Genomic DNA, 15,744 nt, shown 5'->3' on the forward strand with positions numbered 1-15,744 from the left:
TCGCCGTAATTCAGGCAGGTTCCCGGAGGAGCAGCTGGTAAAATGTTGGAGGTAGGTCACATATGTCACACGATTATGTGCGAATTGCCCCCTTTAATTTTGGCGTCTGCGTGTCATCATCTCCCCCGTGCACGTGTGTCCTGCGTATACGTCTGGTGTCTTCACACACGACCCCGCAGGCAGCCTGATTCCCTGAGTCACTTATTAACCGCAGCACATTTTTAAATTTTTTTTACTGCAAATCATTTGTATTCTGCGGTGAAACGCAAACGGAGAGTCTGACTCCCCCAACAACAGCAGCATTACACTGTGCGCGGCTTTGCAGAGCAGCATCCCCTTTGTCTTACAGATGGTGGCCCGTAGGGGCCACTGCCTGACTACGTTCAGTCTGAGCACAGATGACTGAAGGGGACCCCAAAGACCATCACTTAATTAGTTATCCCCATGAGAGATCATACTCATCTCATCATCTACAACAATGTGGCCCGTCTCATTCAGGTGCCCGTGATCTTGAATCTGAGTAATGATTAAACACTGCTATTGTGAAACACCTGTTAGCCCCCAGGATGACTCACATCCATAACAGCCATTAGTCTTCTGCACATGTGCTCCACGTTTGACCCATCATTAAATGTCAAATCCCACCAAAAAGCACCACTTCAGACCAGACTAAAGACTGTCTTCAAGACAAAGTGAGGTGAGAAGTTGATTACAGTGTGTGTTTTAACTGCGTGAAGCCACACAGCCATTGAGGTTAGGTTAAGATTCGATTAAGGATATCTTAAGAGCCAACTCCTTTTAAAACTGGCTTAATATGCTATTCTGTTCAAGCTGGTTACCTTCTTTAGTGTTTTACTGATTGGCGTATATTCATGTAGACATTCAGAACATCCTTAGTACATTATGTGCATATAATCAGAGGTGGGGGACTCAAGTCAAGTGATTTAAGTCTCAAACTGAGACTTGCTTGACTGATGTTGGTAAAAGACTCGACTTGATTTAGACTTGACACTCGTGACTGTTAGGGAGATTCTGGATTATCAGGTGAGATGACCTATGATGATAATGAACCTCTGGAGTCAGTGATGAGTTAAGTTGAAAGATTTTTTTGAGGACAGCTCAGATCCTGACTTTAATGTTCAGAGCCTGACAAGGCCTCATCGCAGATTCTGTCTGATAGTTAGTAAACCTTGAGATAGTGTACCCGGTCCAGATGCCTGGCACCTTTGGTATCTATAGTGAGGGAGCCTTGAAAGGTGCCTAGTTTGTGTCTTATCCTAGGTTATGACTGTTAATATTGCACACCAGGTCTGGTTATAATAATATGTGAGTAAATATACTTAAAGTTGGCTGAAAATTTGAGTTTTGACTTCAGACTCCACTTAGACTTGAGTAAAATGACTGGAAATGACTTACGGAATATTCACATTTTCTCAAATATTGAGGGGTTAGCGTTACAATTTGTTTTTGAGACACTGAAAACATTGGCTGCTTTTGCGTCCTTGTGTACAAACCTGGCAACCGAGTGACACCAACTCCACTATGTGACATTTCATTTGACTCTTGAAATCCCACAAAGGAAGGTAAGACAGGAAGTCAGTTGTTTGCGATTTTATGCAAACGGTAGTTAACGTCATTTCCAGCATTTCCATGGTTTAATACAGACCTAACGTCATTCTTGCGAACAGACTTGCTTGAGACTTAAAGGTTAAGACTTGAGAGTTGCCGGTCACTTGCATATGTGTGATTTACTCCCATCTCGACATATAATGTAATGAAAATAAATCCGGCCACATCAATTTCCCTGCCCTGTCATTACTAATCATGAAGTGGGCGTAAGAGAAACTGTCAAATTAAGAGTTTTGAGACAGCTGATATATGAAGCGAGGTCAACAGTCTGAAATACACTAAATGTATAGTGTTCGTAAATGCACAGAGAAAGGATTGACCTCTTCTCCTCTGAACATAATTACAGGCTGCCAACCTGCTCCGTGGTAGCATTTGTCAAGTAAATTTAGCATCGTGCTCGGGCTTGATGACATTGTCACCTCCACAGCTTACATTCAGTATCAGCCAGTTCCTTTTTAGAATCACACCACCAATTACTATCACTAACGCCAGAAAACGGATAGGCTATAATAATCTGATATGAGCTGTATCATTAGACTAAATAATATAGCATGCGAGTGCAAAGCTAAGTTACTCAGTCAGTCAGTACAGACAGTACTCTCAGTGTCACTGACTGCAGTGATGTGGAGTTTTTCAGATGGCCGAGGTTTGAAATGCAGATGCTGGTAAAGAAGCTGCAATCACAATAAAAACCTGCAGCAACCAGGGGGTTTGTCAAACTCTGGGTACCACATTCAAAGTCTATAATTACTGTGTCAGCTGCAACATTTAGCAGGAAAACACAGAGGCAAACTGAGGTGATGCTGTTAACTCTTCCTCTCAACCAAGAACCAGACAGGGCATATTTTCAGTGCATGTTCGTATGGTAGTGTTTGAGTTTCCTCTAATGAAATTGACTGGTTTTCACTAATAGTTTAAAACTCATGTCTTTTATATGAGACCTTTCACCTCATATCACCCATCTCTCAAAGTGTCTCCTTCAATTCACCGGTGGGTTTTCCATCACAGTAGGAAACCAAACAATTCTTTCTTTTTAAAGAAAGAGGAAGCTTAAAACAAACCATTATAGAACTGTTTCCAAACTTATTCCACCTGAGAGAAAGGCAACGAGCACGAACTAACTAAATGTTAGTCACAATTATGAAACAATCTAAAAAATAAACTGAAAATATCATGACATAGGTTGAGAAGGATGTTCAGAAACAGCAAACTGAATGGATATATGATGAAAAAAGATAAGTAGATCATTTATTTTATATGAATATGTAGCTGAAAGTGGCGCTATGCCTTATGCTGTGACATGTTTCCACCAAGTTTCATAAAATTTGGTTCAACTTAGTTTCAGCATTTTCCTACCAGGGTTTCACGGTTTGCGGGCGCTACTGAGCCATTTTGCACTTTTATATATTCCTTTTATTTTATAACATTTTTGCCAGTTCTGATTTGATCCTTTGGGAAGAAATAAAACAAATCAAGGAATTCCAATCAGTCCTCGCACCGCTGTGTGATGCTCAGGCCCTAATACTACTTTTTTTTACAATACTAGCACCTTATCTTGGATTGAATAAAACCCACAACCGCAGCATTCTCCAGTATGTACAAACACGACTATATCGTGAAACTATGCACTGCAAACTCCGCATACATCCCTTCCCCCGCTTTTTGCAGACAAACATCCATTGTCCATTGACCTGGTTACAAGCAAAAAGAAACACTTGAGGTTTGAAAAAGCTCCTCATCTCCCACCCTCTTCTCACACCATCTACTACTAAAATATGGGCCAGAACAAGTACATCATTTATTAAATCTGACATTGCACTTGAGTAAATGTTGAATCCTAATGTGAAGTGTGTTGTCTCAGACAGCTGGCCGGCTTCTCCAGCACACCATGGTCCATTAGGCCTTCACTCTGGCTCACAAAAAACACGGGGTGGATGATACAAAACAACACGGGGAACAGAGGAATGTACTGGAGCAACCATTTCTATTAACAGACCACCTGTCTCTTTTTTCCCCCTCCAGGTGGTAGCTTAGTCTTGTTGGTGCGTCAATATTGCACAGCCTACTAAATAGATGTTTCCATTTCAGCTGTGATTTAACGTGAGGCAAACAATTCCCAGCCAACAGGACTGAGGTCTAATTCAATCAGCTAATGGAGGGCTACATTTATACACGTCTAAGGGATTATATTCATAAGTTATGAAACGGAGAACCAGAAAAAGTAGAGTAAGCGGACGCTCGTGACTGACAGGAGAAGAGAGACAGATTGTTACACTTTTGTGTCAGCATACATTTTTGTCTTTTCCATGAAAATGAGTTATAGTTGAGACGAGATGTGCTAATGTCTTTGGCAGGGAATGTTTACATTTAAATGCTCAGCACTTGCTAAGTGTTCTGTTTGTGCATTTAAATGATCGAGACTTGTAGCACAATTTTACTTGGACAAATGTAATCCTCATCTCCAGCTCCCGCGATCCCCCCCACTGATCTGACTCTGTAACAATATGAATCCATGTCTATCTGGCTCATTCGCTCACTACTTAAAAGTCTTGCAGATTCTAAATTGAATCAGGTCAATCATTTGCTCATCAGCACCATACTGTGGCATTATCATATCGAAAATCCCGTAACAAACTTCTAGCATAATGTAAATAAAGTGAACTAAAGGAGAGAACAACAAAGAGTCCAAAAGAATTGGAAAATAAACATAATAAAACATGTGTTAGAGAGCTTGTGTCATTTGTCTGTGTTGACACGAGATGTCATGTTGTTTTATAGCAATTTCACACATTATTCTACACTTACAACAGTCTCGAGAATGAATCCCCAAATGCTAATAGATTAGCTTAATGTATACAGATGTAGAGAATACTATATATATATACTATAATATTGTCAGACAGTATAGGGAAAGATGATTTTGGCCATCTTAGAGCTACATAATGGGCACCAAATGGGGAGAGTGGAACCAACTGTATTAACTTCAAACAGGAAGCTTTTTATGTAGACGGCATCTCACAGTCCCACACTGTTTCACCTCATCCACTTTCTCCTGTGGTCCCTTTAAACCACATCCCCCATTACATGGCACACTGATTCAGATGTTTCAAATAGCCCTTCTAAAGCAAAGGGGGGAAGAGATTCATTGGCTTTGTCGAGTGAGTCAGTTTGGTGGCAACGGTGAATGGGGACGATATCCGTCCCCCTGGTCTTAGTTTTCTGGTGGGTCGTGAGTCTCCCCGTGATACTTATTATCCCAGCTGTGTGTAACTGTGCCCCTGTGGGTGCTGGCATTTTCCACCACGTTAGAATAACAGCTCTCTTCTCCTCCTCCCATAGAGAACCTGTGTAGTGACTCTCTGAATCACTTTCTCCAAAGGCTGATGATGCTTCAGCAGCTCCGGGGAGGCGCTGAGCTCTGAGACTGTGTCGCCGTGCTTGGTTGCCTCTTAATGACTCTCCTGCATTAGACATGCTAATACAGTTGAAGTGGAGAGAGAGAGAGAGAGAGAGAGAGAGAGGACCTGAGGGGACAATTCACCATATGCGTCACATGCAATGTACTGTGTCATGTGTGACCACACTGTATGAAGAAATAAGTGAACAAATTAATCAATTGATTATCCAACAGGACCAGTGTGTCAAGATTGATTCAGTTAAATTGTATTCGTATAGCGAGAGAAGCAAAACCCAACAGTTCACACAATGAGGGAAACCCTAGGCATCAGTGGTGAGAGAAAACTCCCTTTTAACAGGAATCTCTGACAGAACCAGACTCAAAAAACACCTTCAACCTTTAGAGTGGTGTTGAACTCAAAAACCAACAACATCAATAACTAAAAATCCAGCCAGTCGTCTTTATTATTAGTAAAATGAAATTGTTTGGGGTAGCTTTAAATTATGTGCAAAATGGAAATGTTGTACCCTATTATTGTAGAAATAATGTCTATGCTTGATAAAAGATTCCATGGGCAGTTTGAGGCTCACATAGTTGTAGGTTTGTTTATTTTCTAATAGCAATATGCTGTTATTAGAGTCTTGGGCAGTAAACGTCTGGAATACACTTCACTTTGGTCAGTGCTGAATAAGAGATAAGAGATAAGCGTCAATCTAATTAAACAAAAAGTACAAGGAGGACAGAGTGGCACACTGAAAGATTATTATAATATAATTATACTGGCCACTAAAGGTTTATGCCTTATACTTAAATTGACCTCAAATTGAAAATGTTTCTGTGCAATGGTTGTTTTTTAATGTCTTTGATGTGGAATGGCGGGCTCTCATTGTCAAGAGATTAAAAAGTGTAATGCATGTCCTTGTTGTCTTCTGCATGTTATCATGTCTGTATGCGCTTCAGTTGTAAGACAGCTGTTTTTTTCTTTCTCCAAACCGTTTCCTGCTTCCTCTTGTAAAGAGTTCTCCAGGTGAATGTAGCATCTAATCATTTGAGACAGTCATTTAAACTCCCTTGCACAGATGACATTGATTCTGTCAGACCTCCTTCACCCATACAAACAGGACGCTCCTGGACGCTGCTCAGCCATGGGTCTGCTTCTCCGTCCCTCACAACCATCTCCATGCATCTACCCTCTGGAAATCCCTCTGCTCAGAGGTCTGCAATGACCCAACTTTGGACAGCTACAAAAAACTCCTTAAAACCCATCATTTCTAACCCTAACCCTATGGCTGATAACTTTATTAAATATTAGTATATCCACTGTGTACAATGTACAATGTGTGCAACCTTAGCTCCAATGCTGCTCGGGGGGAAAAGTCATAATAATGCTTTCAGTTGACGCTCCACAATGACATGATGCAGCTTGAAATTCCTCAGGTTTCATAATACTTGCAAAGCACCGGGGATGTGTAGTATTTCCCAGTGTTTGGCAGCCAATTAGATTGACTGACATCAAATACAAAGGCTGTCAAAGGGTGTCTGTCATGAGCAGAATGTATTTAATGGTAATCACCCGCAATTAGGCCACAGACCCTGTGAGGACTAAACTGAGGCTTTTTTCTCAGTCTCAGACAGAATTCTTGCTGTAGTTGTTAAAGAAAGTTTCACTGCTGGATATAAAGACATTTTATTAACTGCCAACAATATTAAATGCCTTAAAATGACAGTTCTGTAGACCTCTGAATGGAATCTCTCCAGCATAGAGGTGGCAAAATGGTGGCCCGCTGTCCACATGCATATTAATAATAATAATAATAATAATAATAATAATAATAATGATAATAATAATGATAATGAGACATTTGGTTGTAATTATGAAATGTATTACATTCACATTAAATTACATAACAATATTGCTTGGTGTTTAAATTAAAGTTGTCCACATTATTGTTTTTCTGTTTTTGATGTTAACACAATTATTTTGCATCATAAACAAGTTTATAAAGACACCATTCCGTATCAAAACAAGCCCTTTCACTTTGAAAGTCTGAAAATATCATCATAAATATCTTTTTTGCAATATCATGATGGAATTTCGTGCTGCTGAACAGTTGTTTTTTTTGTTTTTTCTCTAGACCGACTCCCTCGTGACCAGACTAGACGCTCGATCGGCCCCCAGGTGATATGAGTTTGACAGCCCTGCTCGAGCAGTTTTGTAAACTCACCTTCTATGAGGTTACTGAAGATTTCACAAAGTGTAACTGAAATGCCACTGGAATAAAATAATAAAGGTCTGTCACCCTCCGAAAAAGCCTCCATGATAAGTATTATAGAATACAACTGTTACCTCAGTGAACTGACATCTCATCAACTGGATGGTTCATACAGTATGTGACCTCTATCATCAGATGTATATTTTTTGTTAGTGGTCCAATATTGCACAAACCACAGTAAGTGATGAGCCACAGTGGCTACATAGAGTCTATTACCCAGCATTATAAATACTACAAGGATTCTGCATTGACTGGGAGATGGGGATAATCAATTGATGGCACTCTTAGACTTTGTCATGTTAGATATTTTGTTTCTGTTTGGTTAGTTATTGTTTTATTTTGGTAGTTTCTGGCTTAATCCCACGTTTCCCCCGGAAGCACTTACCTAAGGTGTCCTGATTCTAGATAAACAGAATCTGAAGAACACTTATATTTCTGTTGTGTAGCTATACTAACCACAAGTCTCTTTTTTTGACAGCATGTTGAATCTCCAAAAAAAACCAAACATGTCTGAGTTCCTGATGATGTATAATGGTCTTGAAGAGGTGTCCCATTTTACGGCTAGATTCCAACCACGACTCCCTGTGAATGGGGAAGGGATAGAGATAAAAATGAGAAATGGAATTAGGTCTCCATCCTTATTAACTTGCACCTGTGTCTCGTCGTCTCTTCCCCTCCTTATGAATATGAGGTGTGTTTTAGTGCTGCAACAATTAATCGACTATTAATCGATTACTAAATGAATCATCAACTGATAGTTTCTTTGGTCCTTACAACAAAGAAATGATTAAAGCGGAATCATTTCGGTTCGTGGAGGAAACATAACCTTTAAGAACATCATTGTCTTTTTCAGGTTTGAAAAACACTGGCCAACATTTTTCAACATTTTCTGACATTTCATGAGTTCTCGATTGAGCGGCGAAATGATCGCCAGATTGCATGATTATGAAAATAATCATTCGTCGCAGCCCTGGTGTGTTTTCTGTCTTCTCTCTTACAGATTGTCTTGTGTGAACATTCCAGCTGTCTTTCATGTTTTCCCTCCTGTGTGTTTATTATCCTTGACGGTTGTTTGACCAGTGAGTTTGCCAAGCGTTTCTGACGCCTGGTCTGACTTTGATTGATCACATGTTTACTGCAACAGTTTTTGTATTCAAACTTTTTTTTTCTCCCTTTGTCTGGGTCTGCGTTGTGAGTCACTCTGTTTATGTGCGTCAGACCATATATTTCAGTATTTACTACATTTCCAAAGAAAGGAGGGAGCTCAGCTCATATATAGTGTCTCTCATGGGTATTTTAAAAACATAGGAGGTAAGTTAACAAAAACTTACGGTTGGACACAGTGTCCTCAGAACTCAAGGAGCTATTTGAGTGTCCAATAAGAACTTTACTGGCTCTATAAGTGAAATTATAATGTAAGCTGTACCTTTGAGTTTCATGGTTAAATGTGATGAAACTGTCAGAAACATGTGTAATTACGGGCCACTCAGTGGTGCTCTCTGTTTGTGCGCGGGTTTTCTCCAGGTTTATTCTCACATGTCCAAAAAACATGCAGAGGTTAATTGGTCACGCCCTACGTCAGTCGGGATTAGCTGACGTAATCCCAACCCCATGACCCTCAATGTGGAGGATAAAGAAGTAGACAATGGATGGTTGGATTCATGTGGAATTACAACATATTTCACAGCTCTGCTGTTAAAATGAAAAACAGTAGGATAATAAATAATATTACAGCTAATGTTCATGAAGTATAGTATACATCATATATGGGATCCAGAGAGTACTAAAAATATCTTATTTCTGTCTCACTTAGTCTGCATGAAGCTATCACGGGCCGTTTTGAATGCGTCCCTCTGCCAAAATGGCAGGGAAATAATGTGCTAACGTGTGATATTAGTCTAATGGTGTGTGGTGGATGAGAACAGCTGGCTCTTCCTTGTAGGGTTCATAATTAGCCACGAGTACACAGAAGAGTTACTGCACGTGTCCCCTCGCAGAGATCGCTTCCCGTGGGAACACTGGCTTCCAGCAGCATCAAACCCCTCTCACCGCAGGGATTTTTCGTCTCCTCTAGTTCTCATTCTGCTCATTCCCGCCCTCCCTCGCCTCGTTTCGCTTCCATCGAACATCACTGACTCTGAGAGATGCAGAAGTGGGAATAGTAACCCGGACATCATGGCTGCAGATGGCAGAGTGTGGATTTGTGCGTTAAACTAATAAGACCAGGTGTTCTACCGCGAGAGACACCGCATTTTAAATGGGCCTGCAAATTAAATGCAAATGCATTTAACTGTTAAGTGCCTGTATGTCGCAGGAAGCCAGGCTTCTGGAAAGCTTTTTAATATTCATGACCTTCTCCACTTATGAAAGTACTTCCCAAACACACACACACACCCACTGATTCCTAACTTGTTGACTAATTGTTTAGTGTCTAGAGCAACGGCGAGAACTTGAGAGCAAAGTGTGACGAATAGATTTGAATCCACCGCAGCCATATTCCTCTTCATTTGCATAACAAACAAGGTCATCGGGACATCCTGAGTTAACTGTGATTATACAAGTAGAGTTAATGGTGGACTTCTGTATCACATCACAATTATACAACAATACAATACAACCATTATATGCATACAGTGGTGTGTGTGTGTGTACTTGTATTTGTTACCTCTTTAGAACCTTTTCTGGCACGGACCAGTAGTCCTCATAGAGACCAAAGTCTGATCCTAATGAGGTAGAAGCTAATTTATGAGGAAGTGGGTATAAGCTAAGATTTGAACTGTGGTTAGGTTAAGATAAGGTTTAGAACTGGTTATTGTTAAGGTTAGGGATAAGGCTGTCCAAATGTCCTATGAAGAACAGCTACACAAACGTGTGTGCATGTGTCCTTGCCTTCTACACAACTCCATCTTTAGCCTTCATGTATGAACCGTATGTATTTATTACCTCAGCCGTCACTCAAAAAGTATTTTAATAAAAGTTTTCTTACTCAAGGAAGAAATTCTTAAATTGGTGATGATCTTGCGTTGACATGGCTCTGATTAAGGACTTCGTTTTCTCAAGGACTGATGACTTCGCAAAAAGACTTGCTCTCTCAGTAATTTCTGAAGTGAATTATTAATCTAAAAAATGGCATAAAATATATGGCATTATTTCACCACTTTGGTCTTGTGCTTTGTTGAGCAGCTGCTTCAACTCCTTGACCTTCTACCACAGTATTGAATACCAATATGGGAGTGCGCGTTCTGCAGGTCAGAGAGCACTGTGAGACAGATTGGATGCCACATCAGCCCAGTTGTAGCTCTAAAATGTGCATATTTAGAAGCAAATTGAATTTTAAAGACATTAATGATCCATATATATAATTAACAAATACACAGAGAAGTCTTACTATACGACACTAAAACAGAGATGCCATTGACTGATATTTGTTCAGAGACTGTGTACTAACATAGTAGACGTGGTGTTTTATTTTTCTCTCGCGTGTACAAAGTACTGTCAAAGCTGTCTCCTCAAGCAGTGTATACTCTATGCACGACCTGAATACTAATGAGTAAGAAAGGCTCTTTCTTAATCTAAAATTCTCTTAAATCAAGAATATTAATTGGACAGTCCACCTCAAAATCAGTTTGATCTTTTTCTGGGATTATCAGAGCTCCAAGGAGCTCACGGTTTCTCAAACAAAGCTCGTTCTGTAGTCTTGAAAATCCTCACAAATATCCATATAACCACCCTGGGTGCTGTCAGAGAGTCTCCTCTGTTGTTGCTGTGGTGTTTTTCGGCCATAAACTTTATCACTCTGGACAACTGTGATACTGCTCTAACATCACAGGAATATCAAATGCTAATTTTTTTGGGGTAGACATCTGCCTTTATTTGCATGACAATTACCCTACAAATTAATTCTTAATTCCTGTTTTGGCATTCCCTGGCTCTTGTGTTTGTTCTGAATAATTTGATGCAGAACCATTAACAGGGTTTTAATATGAGGTCTGGACGTGAATAGGGCCAGTCTAATGTTTTTGAAGATTGTTGAAATGAACCAGCATGTTATAAAAGCCAGGCCGGCCACTTAATTATTCACAACTTTATCACTCTAATGAAATAAAGCACACACTGCTCTTTATGCATGGTGGTGATAAAAAGAATTAGTCATGTTTTTCCCCTCTAAAAATATTGTAAGGGAAATATGCATATAACAGTGAGTACAGGGTACAATATAATATCATATATATATATATATATATATATACACACACACATAAATATATATATATATATATACAGAGGTGGATAATAATGAATTACATTTACTAGTGTACTTGTACTTTTTATAGTAATTTAAATTTTTTTGTAATTTTACTTAAGTACTGTTAATACTGTTACGTTACTGAGTAAAAAAAATGTTGGTCTGAATTGAAATAAATAAATAGGTGAGTGATGAGGACAGGTGAACTTTGAGGACAGGTAAATAATGAGGACAGGTCAATGATGAGGACAGGTGAACAATGAGAACAGATGAATGATGAGGACAGATGAATGATGAGGACAGATGAACGATGAGGACAGGTGAATGATAAGGACAGCTGAATGATGAGGACAGGTGAACGATGAGAATAGCTGAATGATGAGAACAGATGAAAGATGAGGACAGGTGAAGGATGAGGACAGGTGAACGATGAGGACAGGGGAATGATGAAGACAGGTGAACGATGAGGACAGGTCAATTGGTGTTAATTAAGGTCCTTGAATGAGTGAGAAAGTTAAAGCATGTGTGACCTTTGACCCATTTTGACATACATGATACATACATTTGATACATTATGTGTTTACATATTTTATTTTGTCAGCACTTTTATTTGTTAAGGTTTGCCTTTAACTAAAAACAGTAATGTGAGATTTATGTCCCCTTGTCCTTTTTGCACGACACAAGAAAGAACCCCAACCTTGTTGAAAAAGTAACTAGGTAACTTTTACTTGAGTACGTTCTCGTATATTCGTATATTGTTTCTGCACAGGCACATGTACATCATTACTCATCGTGACAATGGAGGTTTCATACTTTATCCACCAGTTGATTAAAAATAAATAAATAATATGTCTTTGCTTACTGGCTCATTTTAAGAGTTACGACTTGACCAAGGTTGTTAAATTTGTAAATAATTAGGGGAAAGGAAAACTATTATTCAAATTATTCAGAAACCTTTGCATTGACGATCAATTATATGTGTATGCCTTTGAGGTTCATTATACATATCTCACCATCCAGCCCATGCAGCATACCCTTCCACTGTTGTTAGTGACACAGAAATCCAATCTACACTTCAAACGTAAGGGGTTTGACCAAAACGAGAGTGTGTTGCTTGACAGAAGCTGATGTGCAGTCACAGAGCAGAGTGAGTGGGAAAAGCACAAGCAACAGGCTCATCAAAGATAACAAACACAGCGAGGAGATTGGTTGCTGCTCTGAACCATCCCTTAATGACATACTGGCTTCTTTATGGCTGCTTTTATTCTCAACAAGCTCCTTTGGGACGTGGCCCATTCTGCAAGTAAATGCAGTTCAGCTGAAGGGCTATTCATTATATAAATTTGATGATCAACCAAGTCCTCATGGGAAGTACAGTCACAATAGTGGACTCTGTTGGCTGACAGTAGACGCTCCCCTAATTTGTTTGAAGAAATCCTGCTGAGTGGAGGCTTTCCACTTCACATGTTGCAAAGGTGCCTCGCTGGACGGATTTCAGAAATTGTTTATTGATGGAAGCCGACCAAGGGCAAGTGCAGACAAGTGAGGGGAAAAATGCAGATGTTCATATAAATATGTAAAAGCTCTTAGGCGATTATCTCATCCATGAAATCACTTTTATTGTTTACACTGCAGGAAGTACCGGAAAGTTGATCACAGCAAACAATCCGCCGGTTTGAATATCCCTCAAGTCGTGTGATTACTGAAAGATAAGTCTGTTAAAAAAGTTAAATGACAAGTAAAATGCCTGTCACTGATAATTAACCATAAAACCAGCAGTGACACATTCTGCTCCTTTTTTTAATTGTCATTTTTTTATCAATATGTCCATATAAGCCTTTAGTTTGTCTCAGCAACTAAGAGTTCATTATTAATCACTGAGTTTGAAAACACATGCCAGTAACACATTATCACATCAATCCATCGTTTGGATCCAGAAAAAAAATGTTGTTTTTCTGTCACGCCACATGAAAACTTTAGGCTTTCTGTCCTGTGACACTGTGAAGTGTTTCAAAACACGTTTACTGTATCAATATGCATGCAATAGTGAAGAAAGATGATGGACCGTCCACTTATTAACATGTAAAACAACTTGAGTTGTCTGATCTCATGTATGCAGTCTTCTTCTTCTCTTGGCCCATGTTTCAAAGTGTCCTTGAGTAGGACGGTGAATCTCGAATCAAAGCTGTCCTGTGTGAACGGGCACTGTCATGACATCTGTTGTAGTAACAGACTATTTAAAAAACAAACAAACAAACACTTCCTTACAGTGTTTTGTTTTTAAAACCGCCCGGTGCTGCTCTGTGTGTGTGAACGTGATTTGGCTTGTTAGTGCAGGTGCTTTCCTCCCCCCTGCATTTGCATGCATAAAACATCTCAGTCCCATCCTTCATTCTCTTGTCTTAAGAGGAGGCATGCCCTTGTGGCACACAGAGCAGCGTGGAAACAGGTTGAGTTAGTATGCGATGGCAGTTGACACCTTGGACTCATCGCATTTCTGCCTGAACTCTGAACTTGTCAACTTCACTAAGTCTCCCAGGTAAAGATACAGTCTATTAAGCGACTGGCATTCACTGCCTTCAGCAATGTAAGTGAAAATGAAAGCTCGGAAAACCGATAATGCACATAGTAAATTATGATATAATAATGATCTTCTGTCTGTCCCATGACAACAACCACAGTTATTGCCATGACACTTGTGAAAATGTATATATACATTTATATTTTTAGCTGACAGTGGAGTAGGATATAGTGGACTGTTTGCCAAGCTACACACTTTTGAAATAACTCAGCCTAAGCATTAAGCTATTAAGGAAGCGCGGTCCTTAATTAGATGAAGACATAAACTCTTTAGATGAGTCGATAAGAAGGAGCCGCCTAATGTGATCTCCAGCAGATTGAAAAGCATTTAAGGCAAAGTACCAGCGACTGCTCAAATGGGATTGTGGACGCCGTTTTGGTCCAATCAGCATTTACCCCGCTTCTAACCTCAGGAATGGGGCTGACCTATAGGGGAAGAAGGCACAGAGTCATTGCTAATGACTAACAACCAGGTCTATATCTCGTATTTCTCTACATGAAAGGAGGAAGGCAGAACACTCAACACATCTAACCACAATCTTTATCGTATGTAAGATCATAAAAATATGTGTCAAAACAATTGTGCCTCATTAAAAAAAAAAAACGCCGCTGTGACATGTGTGTGTGAGACTCACGGAGCTGTCGAGATTAAGCTTGTCTTCCTGAGGTAAATTTCAAAACAACTGCTCGAAAAACTTGTGTCTGTGTCTCTGTGTATGTGAATAAACACGACCATGGTTATCAAAGGGATTCATTTCTGCTTTTAGAGTAGATGTATGGCGTGTTGAATTATTATTGTGATCACTGTGAAATGCGACTTCAACTGTGAGGAAAGTAAAACGACGCCGTTTACAACCACGCTATACCACATCTGAGGCTGAACTTGAGGTTTTAAATGCTCAGGCAAACGCGCTGTAAGTTTAGCGTTTGCAATCTTCAATGTGATCTTGCTGTGCCAGGCTGACATGCCAGCATCTCCTAATTAGCGCTAAACACATAGTGCTGCAGAGGCTGATGGGAAATGAGACAAATTATTCAATCCATCCGTCTTCCACCGCTTTATCCTCCACATGAGGTTTGCGGGGGAGCTAATCTCAGCCGACATAAGGCAAGCGGCGGGGTACACCCTGGACAAGTCACCATTCCATCACAGGGCCACACAGAGGCAAACAAACATTCACTGTCACAGTCAATTTAGGGTGTCCAATTTGCCTAATTTTCCAAATCTGCATGTTTGCAGAAAGGCTCTTGTTCTGACCGGGTCGCAAACCCTGGTCTTCATGCCAGTGTGTGCTAACCACTACACCAACAGTGAGACAAATTATTGGAGAACATAACATTTTGAATTGATGACAGTGCAAGATGAAAAGTCACTGAAGTCTTGTTCATCTTGTTTTTTTTTTGTTGGAATTTCCCTCCAAAGGAGGAAGTTTTATTTAACCTTAAAAGTAACAGCTTCAAAATATTTTAGGTAGGTCACGGATTTGTGATGCAGAGAATAGCTCCACTTCAATTCCCACTCTGCACCCGACTCTCTGTCCCAGCACTATGTAAATGTGGTGAGCAGGCACAAACACAGTGAGGAGTGTGAGTCTTAATGATAGTCAGCAACTCACACC

This window comes from Solea senegalensis, linkage group LG2 (assembly GCF_019176455.1).
Source record: "Solea senegalensis isolate Sse05_10M linkage group LG2, IFAPA_SoseM_1, whole genome shotgun sequence".
In the NCBI taxonomy this organism is placed as follows: domain Eukaryota; kingdom Metazoa; phylum Chordata; class Actinopteri; order Pleuronectiformes; family Soleidae; genus Solea; species Solea senegalensis.